This window comes from Stegastes partitus, unplaced genomic scaffold (assembly GCF_000690725.1).
Source record: "Stegastes partitus isolate 25-593 unplaced genomic scaffold, Stegastes_partitus-1.0.2 Scaffold27, whole genome shotgun sequence".
NCBI classification, from domain to species: domain Eukaryota; kingdom Metazoa; phylum Chordata; class Actinopteri; family Pomacentridae; genus Stegastes; species Stegastes partitus.
Genome location: NW_007577758.1, coordinates 1,179,416 through 1,199,811, shown reverse-complemented (window position 1 = coordinate 1,199,811; position 20,396 = coordinate 1,179,416). Strand labels below are relative to the sequence as shown.

The 20,396-nt window shown below is 39.4% G+C and overlaps 1 protein-coding gene across 1 annotated transcript in view; it reads left to right on the top strand.

Annotated features, from left to right (window-relative positions):
* Nucleotides 1–20,396, top strand: part of LOC103369341 (myocyte-specific enhancer factor 2A-like) — a 56,226-nt gene that overhangs the window by 3,030 nt on the left and 32,800 nt on the right. Inside the window, exon 2 of the mRNA XM_008298035.1 lies at nt 7,044–7,136. The gene's annotated coding sequence lies outside the window, so the exon portion shown is untranslated. The remainder of the gene's footprint in view (nt 1–7,043; nt 7,137–20,396) is intronic.

Genomic DNA, 20,396 nt, shown 5'->3' with positions numbered 1-20,396 from the left:
GTGTCTTAAGCATTCTTATCCTATGTAATTAAAAAAGCAACTGTCTAATGACTTTTATCAACAATTAAAACTCCATCGCTGAAGCAGCCATTTCAGATTTTTAAATTGTTGAGGGTTACATGAAAGTCTTATTATACTGCATGTGAGTTCTTGTGTACTTGTAGAATCAGAATCAGTTTTATTGGCAACTGGGTGTTTTTGGCAGTAAACAGTAAACACTGACTTTTAAAGAAGGATAAAAGATTGAAAAAACAAGTGTTAAAGTTAATAAACTGCGTTACAAGTCAAATAAACAGCAAGTGTAACAAATTCTACACGTCAGTGTTGCCTGCGTATGCAAGTAATAGGAGCAAGTGAGCAAAAAAAACCCAAACTATTTAGCCGACAGTAATTTGTTGGGAAGTTGGGAGGGAGTAATGGTCTCAGTTGTCTGGTTCTACCACTGAGCACCTCAAAAATGCCAAGAATACTATATTCCTGTGCAATACTTCATACCCTAAAGAGATCCTTCCCCAAAGAGATTCCATTCTAAGTGACAAAAATCAGTCCTTGTTCTCAGTTAAAATACGCTCTACAGTAGCTACAAGTACTGTATAGTTTTACTGCAGTGCTGCAACCAATGCCTATTTTTATTATCAGGTAATCTGTTGATTATTTCTGCCATTAGTCACTTAATCATTGAGTCAATGAAACAACAGAATAGTGACATCCTGCAGTCTACAGTGATGTCCTCAAATGTCTTTTTTTCCCCCAACGGACAATCCAAAGCCCCCAAATATTAAATTCAAAGTCATATAAGACCAAGAAAAGCCGCAAATTCTCTCTTTTGCCAGTGAATGTTTTACAGTCTTTTCCTTAAAGTATTTCATCTTTTTAAAGTAGTTGCCAATTAATTATCTGTTAATCATCTACCTGATTAATTGACTGCAGTTCTATTTTTTCCTCCCTTTTCCATTGACAGTGCTTGTTTGCTGACTCACGACAGAGAACAGTGTCACCAAGTAGACTGTGATCTGTTTGAAGACCAATAAGGCTTTCAAAGTGCATGTTGACATGTGAACCTAAATAGGTGTTAAAATTCCTCTGCCTGTGGCAGACATTTTAAGTTCTAACCTAAATGTGCATAGTTTGTGTTTAAAACACTCTTTGGTGAAGGTACATGAATGCATACCAGTGTGTTTTCTCTGAGGAATAAGAAATAGTTAATAATAAATATGCACACTGCAATAAAGTCACAATCATTAAACTCTGCAATGCAAATGGCTAACAGTCACAGAAGACAGATGAAAGCAATAACCCAAGACAGGAAACAACAATGTCTGCTTGTGAAGCAATAGTGTTACTTCTTGTTTTACAATTGTGATAAAATCAATTTTAAAACGTTTATGTGACACATGAGACTAAAACCAGTCACTGTCTGAGTAACATCTGTAACACAGAAATGTCTAGTTAATGTGCTTGCCTGGCCCGTGAGCCAGAAATGTTTTCTAGCTTCCAGGTTTACTTCCAGCCAACAGTACGTGTACATCAGTGTTTGTCCTGCTGGCCCTGCCCACATGCTCCCTCTCGGCTGATAGACTATACATCGGGACGCGCTGGCTCCAAAAAACTCTCTTTTCTGTTTTTCAAATATGAAGCCTGTGTGGATTAAATAGTCATAACTAAAGAGTGCTATTTTAGTTTAGAATGTTGGTTTATGGATAAAACGCTTTTTGGTGTCTCTGTTGCCTTTTGGCAAATGGCTACTGGGAAAAAATAAGAGCAAGAATGAGTGACAGTACTGTATTGAGCTCTCCTAATACATCTATGATCTGTCTGGATGGTTTTATTACGATAGCTGACTGGTGAAAATGAATGTATGATTTTAAAAATGTCTTCACATCTACAAATTAATTAGGATACATTATACAACTATTTGAACATATTTAAGCCTCACAGTTGGACAGATAATTTCACGGAAAACACCGTCAGCAAGAAAAGAGTGGACAAAGCTCAGTGTGCATGAACGCTGTTGTGTATTCAATTGTAGACTAGCTGTGATTGCTCTGTCAGTGTCTAGTAACTGATAAAGCATCAGCTCACTGAGGCAGCTCTTTGAGACAAGTGATACACATAAAAAGTCCTGACCAACTCTGGGTGCCACAGGTTTTAATACACTGTGCTGTTGACAATTATGTTCCTAACATTTCTGAACATTTTTCCATCCCTGCAGTATAAGTCAAAAAATGTGTTCCTTTACCCAGATTGCCACAGAGCATTTCCCTCTCTCATTCAGGAATACGTATCATGCAGCGTGAAGGCGGTCTAATTTCCTCACACACCCACGATAGCTGATTTTGGAATGAAATGTTTCATCAGATTCCATCAGTTTGCGAAATGTCCTCGAACATCTGTTTATTAAAACAAAAAATCACCTGACATTGAGCTGTCAAGTAGAGGTCAGTTGGTATAGTTACGGCCAATTCTGATGCCATTTACCAGTAATCAAATAGATCAGCAAGCATTATTTGAAACAGATAAATGTTTGCAGGAAAAATGAAAATGATTTAAAGTAACAGAAACACCAATAGAGCACTAAGTTGAAATTTCCTGTGTTTGTTAATTACGTATGTTCATGTAACTGATCAAATAGTACTGTGGAGGGGCATTCCTTTAGACCAGAGTGGCCACACTTAGGGAGAGCTGGCTGCATTATAACCAAAGTGGCACAATTTTAACTTAATGGAAAAAAAATAAAAAATAAAACATTTCATTTATTTATTCATTTTAAAAAAAATAAAAAATTAGGATACCAATAAACGGAAAAATGCTGAATGCCTGATTCAGTAATCGTCCAGGCTTTATACCCCACTGCCGATATGTTTTCTGGGTTTCAGTTATCCAAGTTTTAAAAGTCCCTTCAGGAAGTTAATGTACTGGAATATTGTTTTGTTTTTTTCATAATCTACACTATAACTGAACCAGCAGCGGCACTGTGCAGCAAATTAGCATTTTATCACTAAACCAAAACTACAACACTGGTCTTTACTGAACATGAAAAGGGGAAAACCTGAGACATGATGTAATTGCCTGTGGAAAAAACCTAATGCTAATAAAATTATTGTGTGGGCTTCTAAGAGGGTCTTATCCACGTATCATCATTCTACATACGCCGATATATTAAATGTCTGATTGGCAGGTGAAGCGAAAAGTAGATGGTTAATAGAAAGAAAATATTGGCTCTGTAGTTCAGGCATCCATCCTCATCCCTGCTGCCTTGTCCCTGCTCTTTGTTTTCATATTTCATTAGCAGGGCTAGCAGCTTGTACCATCAGCTTCAATTATCCTCCCTGTCAGCGGACCGCCAGTGCCTGTCTGCTGGCCTTAGTGATTACAGGCTTCAGGGGACAGGTAATCAGGTCATGGTTACACTGTCTCCCTGTCAGACTGCTTAGACCACAGGGAGCATATGCGATGAAAGAACTCTCCCATCTTCAACTAGTTATCCCTGACCAAGGTTAGATATCCTGGATGCTGTTCAGTTGGGAACACATATACAGGATTTTCATTTTGTTGGTAAAAACTGTATCACATTATTCTACGGATTAGTTAGCATTCAGACTGTCATGTTTCTATAAAGAGCCAATAATGCAGCCATAGTTGGTATGTACTGTATGTGCCTTTGTTGTTGCCCATGTACAACTATTTAGACCACTTCACCTTTATACACATTTTTTAGATGCTGCAGCCTTATGCTAAAACTCTTTAAATTATTTTTTCTGCCCTCACCAATTTGTACTTAACACCACATAATAACAATGTGAAAACAGAATTTAGAAATGTTTGCAAGTTTACCAGAAAGTTAAAATTCAAGTTATTCAGACCCTTGACCCTTTACTTGGCAACAATTACAGCCTTTAGGTGTCTTAGCTCTGATGTGACACGCTTTGCACACCTGGATTTGGGGCTTTTCTGTCAGTCTTCTCTGCAGATCCTCCGAAGCTGCGGGAGGTTAAGTGGGACAGATGGACAGGGACTTTCAGGACATTCTGGAAATGTTCGACTGGGCTCAAGTCAGGGCTCTAGCTTGGGGAAATTCACAGAGTTCACCTTTAGCCCCTGCAACATTGTTGTGGCTATGTGCTTAGGGTTATTGTCCTGTGGGAAGGGAAATCGTGGAGGTGGTTTTCATTAAAGATATGTCCCTGCCCCTACTTCTGAAAAACACCCCCATAGCATGATGCTTCCACCACCTTGCTTCACTGTTGGGATTGTGTTGATCAGGTGAGAATGGAGGCGAGGGGTCTTTCACGTATCATTCCCAGAGGAGAGGCTTCTGTCTGACCACGATGGCATAAAGCCCAGATCACTGGAGGGCTGCAGTGGCATACAAGATCTTTGGAAGGCATTCAGAGTGACCATCAGGCGTTATTACTAAGTCTGTTCTCTTGACTGGGCAGCCATATGTAAGAGGAGTCTTGGTTGTTCAAACATCTTCTGTTTAAGAATTATGGAGGCTACTGTGCTCTTAGAAACTTTCAGTACAGCAGAAAATGTTAGTAGGCTTCCTCATCTTACCAAAGTGGACAGTCAAAGTACAGAAACAAGTCAGAGATAATAAAGAGAAATGGGAGGCACATGAGCTAAATTTTAAGTGTTATAGCAAAGGGTTTAAACACATGTCAATGGGATATTTCAGTTTTTCCCTTTTATTAAAGTCACAAGAATTTCAAAATTTCTGTTTTCATTTTTCAGTAAGGGATATGGAATGTAGACTGATGAGAATAAAATGATTTAAATGAATGTAGCAAAAGGCTACAATAAACTATGAAAGAATTGAAGGGGTGAGATAACTTTCTGAATGCGCTGTGTGCAAATGTAAATACTACTGACAGCTTAGCTTTTTAGCTGCACTGTTTTCATCTAAAACCCACTGCATGCTACCTCCGGAGCACCCAGCTGGTGACCGTAGTGGAGTAGCTGATAAAGAACCACATATTTCCCTTTTGAGTTGGTGGAGACCAAAAACAGAGCTAAAAACTTGCTTTCATCGAGTTGCCGGACACTTTACTCCAAATCAACTTTGTTCCTCCATAACTGCTGAATGTGAACATAATGGTTGTAAACAAGTTGGTCATGTGAACTTAAATATTCATATGTCAGTGTTGTTCTTCCAACTTGTTTCTATTGCTCCTAAAAGGGCAGAAAGTTATTGCACAGGTGTTTTTTAGACAACTTAAAACCTGTAATGTTGAACTAAAGACAGACAAAACTTTATTTATCCTAAAAGAAATTCTTTGAGAAAAAATAACAATGTGTTAAACTCATATACTTGATTGAATTAGGACTTTAGTGGGAGGTACTGTATTATTAAAAGCACATCACATCGTGTGTTATCTATTATAACATGTTTGCCATGGATTGATGGTAATTGCACAATTGCATTACTTCATTATTTGAAGAGGATGATGTATTGGAAATCTTACTCATAGAATACTGGAGGCAACTTGAAAACTTGGAAGCCACTGCAAGAGTCATTTATCTGCCCAAGATAATTGTGATTGGTTTAACGAAATACAACCAAGCCAGGGTGCTATTTCTCGCTATAGCATTCTGTGCTGCAGAATGGTCTGGCTTTGCAGAACTACTGGTACTGCATCTTCAACCAGCTAACTTAAGCTGGCACGGTTGATTCAGCTGTACTGCTGCTGTTTGCTGCTCATGCTCACTATTCAGGACTCGCTGTGATTCACTACACATCATGCTTAGTGTTTCTCAATTTTTGTGGAGATTTCCCCTCACAATGACAATCTTTTTTAGTTGATAATAGCACATAATAGCTAAGAAATGAAGAATGATACACCATTAGTGGCTCAGTTTGTAATAGAGAGCATAAGATGCAGATGGAGAACCCTCAGAGAACCCATGCTGCACGGGGAGAACATGCAAACTCCACGCAGAAAGATCCCGAGTGTCCTCACCGGGACGCGAACCTTCTTGCTGCGAGGCAACAGTGCTAACCACCGGGCCACCTTGCAGCCCATCCAATAAATAAAAGCAATTCAATAAAGAAGTGTTTGCATATCTGGATCAGCAGTTCAGCATTCTGACAGCTTGTGGAATACCTTACAAAAAGTAAAAAGAAAAAGTCAGTTTCTTTTTCTTTTTTTTTTTTTTCTTTTTTCTTTAAATGCAGGTATGGATATTGTCAACCCTGTCAGTCAGTTAGGATCCCTTGTGTGACTGCATGGACTCCATGTGTTCCCCAGTGGTATTTCCTTTCCCTCCTACTTTCTCCAATGATAGAATATTTTGAGTCTTGTGGTAAACAGAAATAGCAACACTTCTGAGGAACAGGCTTCTCTTTTTGCACCACACACTAAAGAAATAGAGGCTGCACTGTGTGTGTGTGTGTGTGTGTGTGCGTGCGCGAGTGCGTGCGTGTGCATGTTTTTATTGAGAAGCTATTTTGAGTTCTCCGTGACTGACTGACTGACTAAAGTTTTTTCTAGTCACTTACATGGCCTGCTTTAGTGGACCTGAGCCAGTGCAATCTGCTCCACTGTGGACTAATACATTTCTTTTCCACTTTGATTAGCTGTGGCAATGACTAGTTAAACCTAAACCATGCTGTATCACACAGCAGAAAAGATGAGAGATTTAGCGGACTCTTCTTCTGTTAAAGCTGTTCTGTTAAAGCTTTTACACAGAGTGTTCCTCCCTCATCTGTGATGTGATTAAACAGACATCATATCTGTTTTGGAAAAACCCTGCTCAGTGAAGGTTTCATCACATCCAGCAAAATGCCTTCATTCATTACAGATGGGTTTCACACAAACTCTTGTGTACATGTGTCTGTGAGAGTTACGTGTCATTTGAGGAGAAAAGCAGTTTGTTTTAAATCAAAGAAGCGCTCTAAAGATTTCAACTCCAGAACAAAACAACTGGAAAATCACTTCAGCCTAAATTAAATTTTACAAGCCACTTTTACTACTTAACTTGACCATTACCAGCAAATACCAACAGAAGAAACTGAAACTCTTTTCACCTTTGCTCTCTTTCAGAATCTCGTATCTAAGCAGAGGAATTGCTGTGCCATCTTTTCTGTATCTGTGCTCAAAGTTAGAGGCTGAAGAAGAGCTCCTTCACCATTCAAGGTAAAATCTGTTACATTCCCATTAAATCACTGAATGCCTTTTATCCATGCTCGCAGAGGTTTGAGGAATAACAATACTGGTCTGTCAGTTCACCACTCTGGTTCCAGGCTGTAATATGTCATAAACTACTGGATCACTCAAAGGTTTGGTACAGACATTCATGGCATGAAATATAGACAGGCATTTGTATCCCACTCAGGGTGAATTGTGATCTACTTTACACGGTCAAAATCTTTATTTGAAGAAAAGAAAATAGCCATTTTTAATAACTGAACATGTTCATGGAAAAATCCCATTAAAGCCTGTCTCTTAGGGTGTGTGCAGATAATTACAACAATTTATTTATTTTTTCATACTCTAAAAGGGTGATCTCAGTTAATAAAAAAAAAAAAGAAAATGAATGCTGAATGGTTTACAGAACATTTACTAAAATGTTGGACTTGATTATGCAACTCTGGTTCTCCTGATTGACATTACTTGTACACAGTACAATATGGGTCAAGGGAAAAATAAAATGTGTTTTAGGGCCATCTTTGTAAGGACAAAATATTGAAAACATGTTTATTGTTTGTTCAGCAATATCCTCTACTCTGCCCTGCTCTCCACTTGCTGGGGTTTCTGGAAGAATTCCTAATCTATTGGACTTGAGAAGTCTTCCTGCGGGGTCACCCCAGTAATCAGGCCTGAGCCAGACCTTCCAAACCAGCCAAACCTCTGGCTGCCTGCCGTCTGACTGCTGGGCCACACACCCGCACGTTTGATGCTAAAAATGCTGCAGAGGGGCTCAAAAACTACACTCAGTAAATACAGAAATCAAATAAAACAATTTCCAAATATTAACCTTGCAATCTACTTTCCAACAGTAATGTTGGGTCAATGGCAGTGTGGCTTGGCTTAATTAAACTCAGTGTTGATTTGCAAGGATAGGGTCCAGACCAGAGAGTGGTTTGGCCTTGCTCAGAGCTATGACACTGTTCTTAATGGTGCCAACACTTCATTAATGCTGGCTGTACATGAAGACGCTCTCACTCCATGCTGAGTTAATGACTAGGTTATATCAGCAACCTCCACACACTCTGTTCAAGAGTGTGTTTTACTTGGAGGGCCTCCGACTTTTAGGGTTTTTCCACTAGCCTGGGTTGGCCTGCTTTAGACGTTCTTTGCCACGACATGCTGCACCAAACTGTGAGGATGAGCGTTTCCAGTGGCACGGCTTAAGTAGCAGAAATGCCACATTCTTTTCCTGTCCTCAGTGAATACAAACTATGTTGGAGATGAGGAAAAAAATCACGTTGCAATTATTTTGTTTTTGTGATACATGTCTCAGTTTTAGTGGGAATTATAAGTTTTGCTTTTCTTTTCCACTGGAACAAATTTTTTGCTGCATCCTTTACCTTGAGAACATAGTCTGTAGGCCATCTCTGTAGGCCCACAGTACTTTATGTATAATAGTATGTTATCACACATTTTACTTTTTCCAAATAAATGCAGCTCCTCTGATCTGCATATTGAACTTGGCCATAGTACAGTTTCAATACTATTTTGATTAGTTGTTCAGCTTTACTGGACTTCAGAGAAATATCTTTAAAGTTTTTGGTTTTCTTATATAAATATCTGTGGCTTGGAATTAATTATCTTTTGTCTGTCCCTATTTACAGATATCAGTCTTACTTTACTGCTATTGATCAGTTTTATCTATACCGGAGTTGTGTAAATTTACTCATAATATGAACCTTTTCAGCTGTTGCAACGTAATACTAAAAGCTTTCCACAGTGAAACTGGCTGGATGTTTTTATTTTGAAGAAGTTAAAGCAAATGTGATGTGCTTATTATTGCATTCAGTGTAGTGGTTCAGGTAAACTGCTTTGCCTTTTTCCTGAAGCTCCAGCAATTATCACCTTGCAGTTAGCCAGCATGCATGGCTTCACTGATCTTGGCTTTTCATGGCAAGACTCCACACCATTAATCCCCTCACAGCAGAAAAACTACAAATTTTCAGAATAATTCTGAAATGTGATTTTTTGGTAACCCATTTTACTACAGCGGTTTTTGTCAGATCAGGGTGCAGTACTGTTAAACAGCTAAAAGACAGTGAGATAGTTGTGGCATTAGGATGTTTTGAACAGCTTGGCATACCTCTGCTTTAGTGGTGCAACATGTTTCCAGACGCAGTGTTTTTGCATGATGTGTGATGTTGGTTGGCAAGCTGTCATTGTGCCTCATTTGGCTTATTTGGATTCAGAGGATTTCTGTAAAAAGTTTAGGTTAGTAACAATTCATGTTAACAACAATTAAAAGAAAACTATTTACTGATTTGTTGACTACTAATTAAAGGCAGTTTTCTTTGCTGTTCACAAGTGCCCAGTGTAATGTCACATGGACCTCAGCAATTGTACACCCTAATTTAACCTAATTCCAGGTGACCCCGAGACTGATTAGGAGATCCTATCTGTCATATTTTTTCGCAGTTCAGTGATAGAGAAATTAACGTGAGCAAATACACGCTTACAAATTATCAAAACACACAAAGAATACATCAAGAACAAACAAAGTTTACATTATAATAAAGTTGTGTTATGATTCAAAATACTGTGTTGGCTGCAAACACTTACAGTCAAATCTTTACCTCTAATGAAAATAAGGCTTCATTCCAGGTAAAATAGGAACAGTACCCTAGTTTAAACAATGAAAAATGTTAGGTTTGGAATTCGAGCCAATTACAGTAGATTCACTAACAGTAACTGGTTTTCAGCATCTGTGTAAACTTACCAAGCTACTCGTGTGGCACCATGCTGTCCGTCTGTATGCTCAGTATGTTCTGAGGGCTCACTTTCTTGCCCAACATTCATTTCAATCCTCATTCGCTACCTTTTTAGTATGCGTTCAACGCACTCCTTTCTTACCCTTGTATTGATCCGGAAACAAAGAAGTCTTTCGTGGTCAAAGGCAAATTTTTAAGCTCATGCGATTTTTTTACATCTTCATATGCCCCCCACATAACACTTAAAATACTGACATGAAGAACTTTGGTAGTACACTTTCTTTATGGTTGTTTCTTAGAAAACGCCATTTGAAGAAAAGTTAGTTCTTATGTTGAATGCATGTAGAAGGGCTTGTATAGTGGCATTAACTGAACTCTACTTGTCCTGTAAATGCACTGACTTGAAAAAAAAAAAAATGAGTTCACTGTTTACCCAATGATCTCAAGGAGTGAGAGATGGCATGCTAAAATATGTATGTGTGTGTGTGTAAAACTGGTTGGGGTGGTGGGTAGGAGCTTGCCTGGAGGAGCCTCAGGATGGAGGCCTCAGATCTACTTACCACTGCTGCACAACATAAAAGGAAGTTATTACTGTGCTGAAAGCGTAGAATTTCAATGAAAGCAGAAACAAAGACAAATGTTAAAGAATTCATTATAATATCATTTAGTAGATCAAAAGATTGGGGTGAGGCTTCAGATGCTTCTCAGTTATGGAGTTACAGGGGTTTGAATAATCAGTGTTCATATGAGTGTACTGTGTGACTGGTGTCATGTTTGATGTCTTTTGTTATTAAACTGTACCTCTATGAACCTATGCATAACTGTCAAGACATGGCTGGGATAGGGGTGAGGGGCTTAAGAGATATTGCAGGATGATGAAAAATGTGGAGCACAACTAAAGCTAAATGAATCTATTTCATAGTGAAACAATAAACAAGAGTGCTTTCAAACTAGAAATACAATTGTGAAGTGAGAGGGGCCAATGCTTCCGGAGATGTTTTCCCCCACGTATGTGTTCCTAGTTTAAATTCATCTTTAACTGATGGCACATGACTCTCCCTGATGCTGTAGATTTATAGTATGACCACCAGTGTAATAGTTTACAGTCCCTCTACGGTTGTTGATTTAACCCCTAAAAACTCATCTCTGTATAAAGTTGTGTGTTTAGAATTTTTATTCCCCATGAAAGTAATCCTTTTTTGTTTTAAAATAGCTATAGTATAACTATTTTCCTTTGCTTCCTCTAGAATGTACAGATCTACATAGTCCCTGTCTCTCTGGCCACTCACCCCTGCTCACTCACTGCTGCTCAAGCTCACCTGCTCACCTATGATTCTGCTCAAACGCACTAAAACTACTGTATGCCACACAATGGGAAGTTGAAATGTTAGAGTTATTCAGCCATGTGTGTTTGAAACAGAGTGATTCTGCAGAACAATAGTACAAAGAGCCCCGCCCTGATCTTTTACACATGAAACTGTGGAAGTCTGAATCTGTGTTTCTGAGTCTGTCATCAGTCACGTTACAGTTTCAAGCTGGAAATGCTCAGCCATGGTGTTTACTACTTATATCACTCATGAAATGTCTTCTGGCATATAAACAACACCATATGGACATGTTAACTTCCGCAGGAGGTGTTGAATTATTTCAATGTAAATTCAGAGACGTAGGTTTATTCAGTCAGTTTGGCGAGTCTGATGGCTCTAAATACAGTACTGCAATGCCCATGTCTTTGTTGTTGCCATTGGGAAGATCAGGGCTAATTAATTATTACATTTTTAAATCAAAAATCATGATTTGATTAAATGCAAATAGTTGTATCAATGGCTTTACAAATTCATGCAGTCGTCCTTGTGTGACGCTTTGATGGTATCCCATGTGGTGAGGCTACATCGTGTTTTTTATCTGTTACAGTGTGAATATTAAAATTAAGCTTGACTTTAAAAAATGATATTGCAAATCAAATTGCAAATATCTGTCAAAAAAGTAATTAGATATTTTTCATAAATCGTTCAGCCCTAGTGAAGATGCTGGTCAGAGGTACAAAGCCAAGCTGTTTGTATTCAAAATAGTGGTGGAAATCACTTTGCCTATTTGAATCACTTTGTTCAGTTCAGTGCAAACGTTCATAGTCGGGCGCCCCTGTAGCTCACCTGAATGAGCAGGCGACCCATGAACAGGGGCTATAGTTCCCCGGCACAGTGTTTGTGAGTTCAATTCCCGCTCACGACAGTTTGCTGGAAGGTCTCTCCCCTTTCCTGTCTCACTGTCCTGACTAATAAAGGCAAAAACACCAGAAAAGTAATCTTTAAAAAAAAAAAAAAGTTCACAGTCACTGACTATGTAGTTTGTTTGCTTTTTTTCCCCATAGCAAAGCAGTTGTATCACATTACCATTTAAAGGCACTTAGTATAGAACAGCAATTGAACACATTTCTGAGCTTGGTAGGTATCAAGGTGTTGATCAGGAAGACTTTAAAGGCAAACACTAAATGGTCTTAAAAGCTGGTATTGTATTCACCACAGTGCTGCTACTGTATGTGTGAGTGTGTTTGAGGGTTCCTTGACATGGAATTGTGTAGGAGCAGCTGAATTTTTTGAGCTTTACTGACCCAGCAGTCTTTTTTTTCCTGTTAAAAATTAGTATCGTGTACATGCTGCATGAATACTGTGTGGAAACAGACCAAGACTCTGTGACTTAAACCCAGGCCAGGATCACCTGATGGTTCTGCTCCATATGAGAAAACAGAACATCGGCAGACAGCAAAAGTGCATATTGTGTCAGGATAAAGAGTTAAGCTGGTGACCAATTAGTGTTTTTTTATGATAGGAACAGAGTATGGAAGTGCAGCTATGTTTTACAGGGCAGCTTGTGTTTCAATCTGTGTTGCAGGCATGACATCAGTGTCTCTGTGTTGAGACAGGAAAATCTTTGCCCATTGCCACTGCCATAAAAGCAACACAATAATGAAATGACATCACAGTGGGCCAGTAATTAAATGAACAGACTGCTGTCGGAGTTTTTACTAGGCTGGGAGGCTGTGAGTAACATTGTGATGCACAGGAGAATAGGGTGTCAGTGAATGCAGTCTTAAAGCTATGTGCGTGTTGAGTATGAAATTCACAAATTTATTATAATTTTTTTTAATTATAGATTTTTGTTGTTGTTTTTTCAGCATGGCCTGATATTAAGTGTTCCCACTGTTGGCATAGCCTTCTGTGTACTCTCTTCTCCTCTTCATAGGGAAACGTACTAACAGAGTAACACAGAATCTTCGTTTGCTGACTTGGAGAAGCTGGTGGGATGGCAGATGACAGTTTAAGCCATCTAATCTGCCTGGCCTTCAGCCTGGCATTAAATGGCCACGCTGCTGGTGGAGAGAGATGAGTTTAATTATTACATTTCAGGCAAAAAACTCATTAGCGTAGTGACCTGCAAAACAGCAGAGGCCAGCATAGATACTGAAGCTGCCTGATACCAGAGGCTAGTATGTCTGACTGTGGGTAATGAATTAATCACAGTGCCTGGCAGCAGACAACAGCAATCGCTTGGTTTCTTTGCTCCTGACTTGCTATGAAAGACGTGTTCCTGTCTCACTAAGCCACAGGAAAGGGAGCAGTGGAACATTTTAAGATTGACTTCTGAATGTGAAGCTTTGTCATTGGGCAGATTTACAAGGAGACCCATTTACTGCCGTTGTCGATGGCGGTTATGACGTTTGTATGCTTATTCAGAGTCTGCATTGTGCCAGAGCATCATTTGCATAGGAAAATGCAAATTTCATCACTGCTTCTTTTAAGTAGCTGCAACTCCATTATGTTTTAACATAAATTGTCATTCGCTTTCCTGACATCAAAGCAAACTCATTCATAACTGGGCATGTGGGGAGGGTTGTAATATAAACAGGGAAGTGTTAAACACTTCAGCCAGTAAACAAGCCTGATCTCACTCCTCTTTCCTCAGGGAGCAGGTCTACCACATAGCCTGCCTGTTTACCATGTATAAGTTTCCCCAAGAACTTTTATGAAAACTGCATTTATGAGAACTTCAAAGAATGTCCAGGATTGCCGGGGGGCGGCGGGAGACGAAGACGAATCTTCTATCAGTCCGCCTCATTATGCCTTAAGCAAAAGAACCTCTCCTTCCCCACTGATGGATTCGATGCAAATAAGCTGCTAGAAGGAAGAAGGACGACACAGACCAAAAAGGAAAGTAGAGGAGAGCAAGAAGATGAGCAAAGCTGCAGGGAAGGTAAAGATATGAATAAGGAATATAATCTCTGTCATCAGTTCTTAACACTTTAGAAAACAGCAATGAAACAGAAACTCTTTCATCTTCCAGCAAATGGCCATGAATCTCACTGCAGTTGTTTCTGCACTGACAGCCAAGATCAGTTCTACAATCTACTGGAACAAAGTGACGTTCACTCTTGCACATAACAGAGACAGTGATTTCTTTATTCTGTTGGTAGCAGAAGATTGGGGGGTTACCTAGTGGTGCATACTGGGCAGCAGCAGCTTGAAGCCTCATTGATTCACTGTTAGAGTGACTGGAGCAGAGGTCACAGGGGGGTCAACACAATTAGAGAAGGACCCATGGTCTTTAATGAGGAGGGGGGATGAAAGGGTTGCCAATTACTGTGCGCTGCTTTGTACTGCTAACAACCCAGATCTGTTAAGACCCAGCATGATTAACCTTCAGCAGCTCTATCGTTGTTTATTCTTTACTTGATGAAACATTAGAAGGGCGCTGTTAATTAGTGCTCATGATGTTAGAATGATTTTTCAGAATTTGCTATACACTATTTGCATTGACCCCCTTTTATTGTGGTTTATTGGCTTCAACAGGATGAGGTCAGGGTAGGCCTGTCATGTTCTTGTACAGGCTGGATAGGGAAAGATGACATGCTTGACACTCTAAGTACTATCTTTTTGTATGTACAGAAAAACATGCTTTACACTAATACTCTGCTGTAGATACTCTGAGTTACACATAATTAATACAACACATAGTTGAGTTCTGGATTTTGAGGGTGATGTGGATGCAGACAAAGAGGTTTTTAGTTGCTGTTGAAGGAGTGCAGCAATCCCAATTTAAATTATGAAACCTGTGTGTGTGTGTGTGTATATATATATATATGTGTGTGTGTGTGTATGTATATGTGTGTGTGTGTATATATATACATATAACGCTCATGATATGCATGCTCCTGAGTCTGTGTAATTGAATAATTCATTGAAAGGGGTGTGTTCAAAATAGTAGCAGTGTGGGGTTCAATCAGTGAGGTCATTCATTATGTGGAGAAGCAGGTGTCATTCAGGTGGCTCTTATTTAAGGATGAAGCCAGCATATGTTGTATATGCAATTCTCTCTGCAAACCTGAGGAAGATGGGTCGTTCCAGACACTGTGCAGAAGAACAGCGTGCTTTAATTAACATGTTGATTGGAGAGGGGCAAATGTATAAAGACGTGCAGAAAATGAGAGACTGCTCACCTACAATCATCTCCAATGCTTTGAAATGGAAAGCAAAACCAGAGAGACGTGGAAGAAAACGGAAGACTACCATTCGAATGGATTGAACAATAGCCAGAATGGAAAATACTCAGGCAATGGTCAGCTCCAGGGAGATCAAAGATGGTTTGAAGTTACCTGTGAGTACTGTGACAATTAGAAGACACTTGTGTGAGGCTAATCTATCCGCAACAAGCCCCCACAAAGTCCCACTGTTAAAAAAAAAAGTGTTGAAGAGGATACAATTTGCCAAAGAACATATCGACTAGCCTAAAGAGAAAAGGAGAAACATTTTGTGGACTGATGAAAATAAGATTGTTCTTTTTGGGTCCAAGGGCCGCAGACAGTTTGTCAGACGACCCCCAAACACTGAGTCCAAGCCACAGTACACTGAAGACAGTGAAGCATGGTGGTGCAAGCATCATATGGGGCTGCTTCTGTTACTATAGTGTCGAGCCTATTTATCGCATACCAGGGATCATGGATCAATTTACTTATATCAAAATTTGAAGAGGTCACGCTGCCTTATGCTGAAGAGGAAATGCCCTTGAAATGGGTGTTTCAACAAGACAACGACCCCAAACACACCAGTAAGCGAGCAGCATCTGGTTCCAGACCAACAAAATTAAGGTTATGGAGTGGCCAGCCCAATCCCCGGACCTTAATCCAATCAAAAAATTGCGGGGTGACATCAAAAATGCTGTGTCTGAGGCAAAACCAAGTAATGCAGAGGAACTGTGGAAGGTTGTCAAATCATCCTGGGCTGGAATACGTGTTTACAAGTGCCAGAAGTTGATCGACTCCATGCAGCACAGATGTCAAGCAGTTCTCAAAAACAGTGGTTATACAACTAAATATTAATTTAGTGATTAACAGGAATTGTAAATCTTAAATTTTTTTCAGTTTATTGAGTAAATATTTGAGTTTGTAATGAAAAATGCAGACACTGCTATTTCTTTGAACAGCCCAATGTCATTTTTTCCTTCATTTTCTTTCTTTTTTTTTTAATGTTGATACATTTTTCTTCATGTGTTGATGTAAAATATAATGTGCAGTGTTCCCAATGAATGGAAATAAAAATATTATAAGGATTTTCAAGCTTTACTCATTTTAAAAAACACTGCTATTATTTTGAACACAACTGTATATAGCTGCTATTCTCATTTTTTGAGGTGCATGCTACACAAAGCAACAACAGGCATGTGTCAATTGATCTCTGACATCATCGCTTCCCAATCCCTCCGTTTTACATGTCCACTGGACACACATTAAAACATTTTTGAAAATCTTTATTTAAAGAACAGCTCAGTTTGTATAGACTAAAACATGTGTAGACAAGTGACAAAACATTTGTTTTGTAAAATATCTGCACTACTGTGGACAAGGTCTTAATCTAACCTCCTGATTTGTGTTGTGTGTTTCCTTTTATTTTGTTCACAAACCAAAACAAAACCCCATCCACCCTATTGTATGTGGCACTTGTATTTTATTTTATGTACTATAAGTTAGTTGTTATGCTTCCCTGCCTTTGACAGCTGTGGCCAGAGACATTGTGTTTATGCTGTGTGTTTGTCCATCCCATTCCCATCATTTCAGTGAGTATGATATATCTTGAACGCCTTGAGGGAATTTCTTCAAATTTGGGGCAAGCATCCATTTGAAGCATTGTCTGCAATGATTTCGATACCGTTAATCAGAAAAGTGCTGGATTGACCTGGTCAGTAGTCCTGAAGCCCACTTCATTCTTCACTAAAGCCCAACTGTACATGAGTGAGGACAGACATGGATGTAAACTACAACTTGACTGGTTGACAGAGGCATCCAAACACAAGGCTGTAATTCTAGTTATTCATAAAGTGTAGCAGAAAGATGATTTGTTCTGCGGTCTGTCTGTTTGTTGGAAGCCTGTTCTACTCTTGTGCTCACTTTAAGTTAGTTTAGATACAGTCATAAATGTATGCGCTGCAAATAAGAAAATGATACTGTTTATGTGTGTGTTGTGGTGGTTGAAGTGTGATTCAAAATCAAAGCCCCTTATTATTGGACAGAGACATCATGAAAGAGCAAGAACAGGAATCTGGCAGTGTGGAGAGTTTTACTCTGTATCTTAGGTGTTTCCAATCCTGCTGCCCTCATACTGTGGTAATAAATACTCTTTAATCTCTTGGCTGGATGCAGAAACATACTGGAGTCTCCACTTATTACCTGTTGTCTTGACAGTGATGACCAGATGGATTTTGTTACCTTTGGACAGAGCCGGCCTTGCTGTTAACCCCAAGTATTCATCTGTTTATACTAAGCTATGGCTCCAGCTTTTTCAAACTGGCGTGAGATTAGTGTGAATCTTATCATCTAACTCTCACAAGGAAGCCAGTAAGCATATTTCCCAAAATGTTAACTATTAAAAAATCTGCCATCACCAAGGCTTCTGTTTTTGTGATTAGAGTATGAAAGAGGATCTGAATATTTCCTTTATTACATTTTAACAGGCAAACAACAAACCCAGAAAAAATGTCCTTAATGTAATAAAGGGAAAATCTATTTATTTTGAGTTTGCAGACACACTTTTTAACCATTTTGTGACTTCACACACCCTAATTTTGCTTTTTGGTTAAGTGAAATGTTTTCTTCAGTGCTTTCACTCAGAAACAGAAGGGGAGATTGTGACTCATATTTCACACTAAGTTGGATACTGAATTGGTGACACTCATCTTGGGTACCCACCTTGAATCATAGAGATTGTGTAGACCAGGCATCATCAAATGATGGACGTCAGTCTGGATATGGACTGAATGATGGTTCTGTCCGGACCCGTGATCAATCTCTGATAAATTCACGACAATAGATTTTCATGGAGCATTTTTTCCGACGGTTGCGGCTATAGACAGCGGGTGCTGCTGTTCCAATATGGCAATAGCTCCACTCAGCCCAGCCAATCAAATCGTTTGGTTGCCCTACACGGCCAGCGCACCACCACAGCTTGCTGCTCGCTATACAGCAGAGCAGAGAGGAAGAGACAGTGATGACAGCATGGCTTGCTCCAAAAGAAGGAAGGTTGATGAGGAAAACCACTGCTTTGAAGATGAGGGATGGAGAAGTTTATGTTCATTCTTCCGTCAGGCAGTTCACAACCAGTGTGCCTCATATGTTCTGAAAACGTGGCATTAATTAAAAGTAGCAACATGAGCGCCACTACGAAACAAAGCACAGCTCTTTTGAGCAAAGTTATCCCCTGAAGTCCGAGCTGAGAGCACGCAAAATAACCGAGCTGCAAGCCCAGTATGACAGATCTACCCGACTCATCACGCACATTTATAGTCCAGCAACGTGCAAACAAAGCCTTTTATTTATTGTTTTCTGAGGATGTTGACTTTTTTACTTGAAGTGGAGGTCTTCAGTTCTTTAGGCTGGGACCTCTTCAATTTAAGAGATCAAAGGGTTATTCGGCTCTGTTTGCACTTTTTAAAATGTATTTTATTCTGAGTTTCTTGTTTTCTCTAATCTGAAATAAAGGCCTCAATTTTTTTTGCCGGGGACTATTTATATATATGGTAAAAGAACTAACTGTGCATTCAGTTAAACATATCCTGCACTGAAAATCGACAATAAGTATTGTTGAAACCATGAAAACGTGACCTTTTACTTGGAGGAAATTTTAATAACTGGACCTCAGTGACTTTTTTTTTTAAAGATTATTTTTTCTGGCGTTTTTGCCTTTATTAGTTGGGACAGTGAGAGAGTGAGACAGGAAAGGGGGGAGAAGAATGGGGAGAGACCTGCAGCAAACTCACGAGCGGGGTCGAACTCACAACCGCTGTGTCGGGGAACTACAGCCCCTGTTCATGGGTCGCCCGCTCAACCAGGTGAGCTATAGGGGCGCCCCGACCTAAGTGACTTTTAGTTGAATACCCCTGGTATAGACCTTCTTTTCTGCTGTGTTGAAGATGTGTGTGAAGCATCTGTCAGTCAGTTCATGAAGTTGTGAATTAGAATAACATTATGATATTTTATATTCTAATTATCTGCAAAACACTCCTCTGCCCATTACTAAACGCTGTAAGTCAGGGACAGATAGGGGCATTCTGACCATATTTCATTTTGGTCAAATACTGAATTGATAACACTAACCAATGCAACCCATCAGAAAACCCTAGGGTCTACGTAGGTCTTCTGTGCTGTTGGGTTGAGGATATTTGCGAAGCATCCATATGTGAAGTGCTGACAACTGTCATGCTCTGTCAGACTCAACTCTTACAGTCAAGGCAACGTTTTGGCACATTTATTGACAGTCATATTAGCCATCAGAAACAATGTTTTGGCAAAGAGAGGAGAAAACATTTCTGTTCTGCTTATCATGTGATCTTGCACAATATTCAGAATACTTTATGTGTAGAAATATCTTAGATAGAAACCCATTGATTCTATTTACCAAAACAACAATAAGTGAGATTCTGCTATTGTAATGGTATAACAGATTGAAAATCCTGTGCAGTCCAACCTTGGAAATGTGTGTTTCACACCCTCACAAAGCATGGTCACGCTTTCAAAGATCCACAGGAATTGGATTTCATGGGTGAGATAAAGAGGAGGGTCTTTGGCTGTGAGGTTCGCTCTGGGGCTTAGCACTTCTTGCATCCGGAGGGTTGGGGGGTATTTTAAAGTTAAAGAGAGGCATTGAGAAGGTCAGAGTAAGTGTAAATTAGAAAACAACAGAGATGTTTCACTGATGTTTGATCAGTTTTCAGATCCAGTGTTAATATGTATAACTTTACCACCAAGGGGTACATATCCATGTTAATGTATAAGCTGACAAACCCCAAGAGGTTAAACATTATAACTCTAGTATTTCAGTCAGTCAGTACTATATGAAGCGCATTTCAAATTCCTGTCAAATGTCTTAAATTGTGTCTCTCACTGTATTGCATTAGGTGCAACATTCCTCTTGAATCTAACATTACAGTATGTAGCTCAGCCTTGTACATGTTA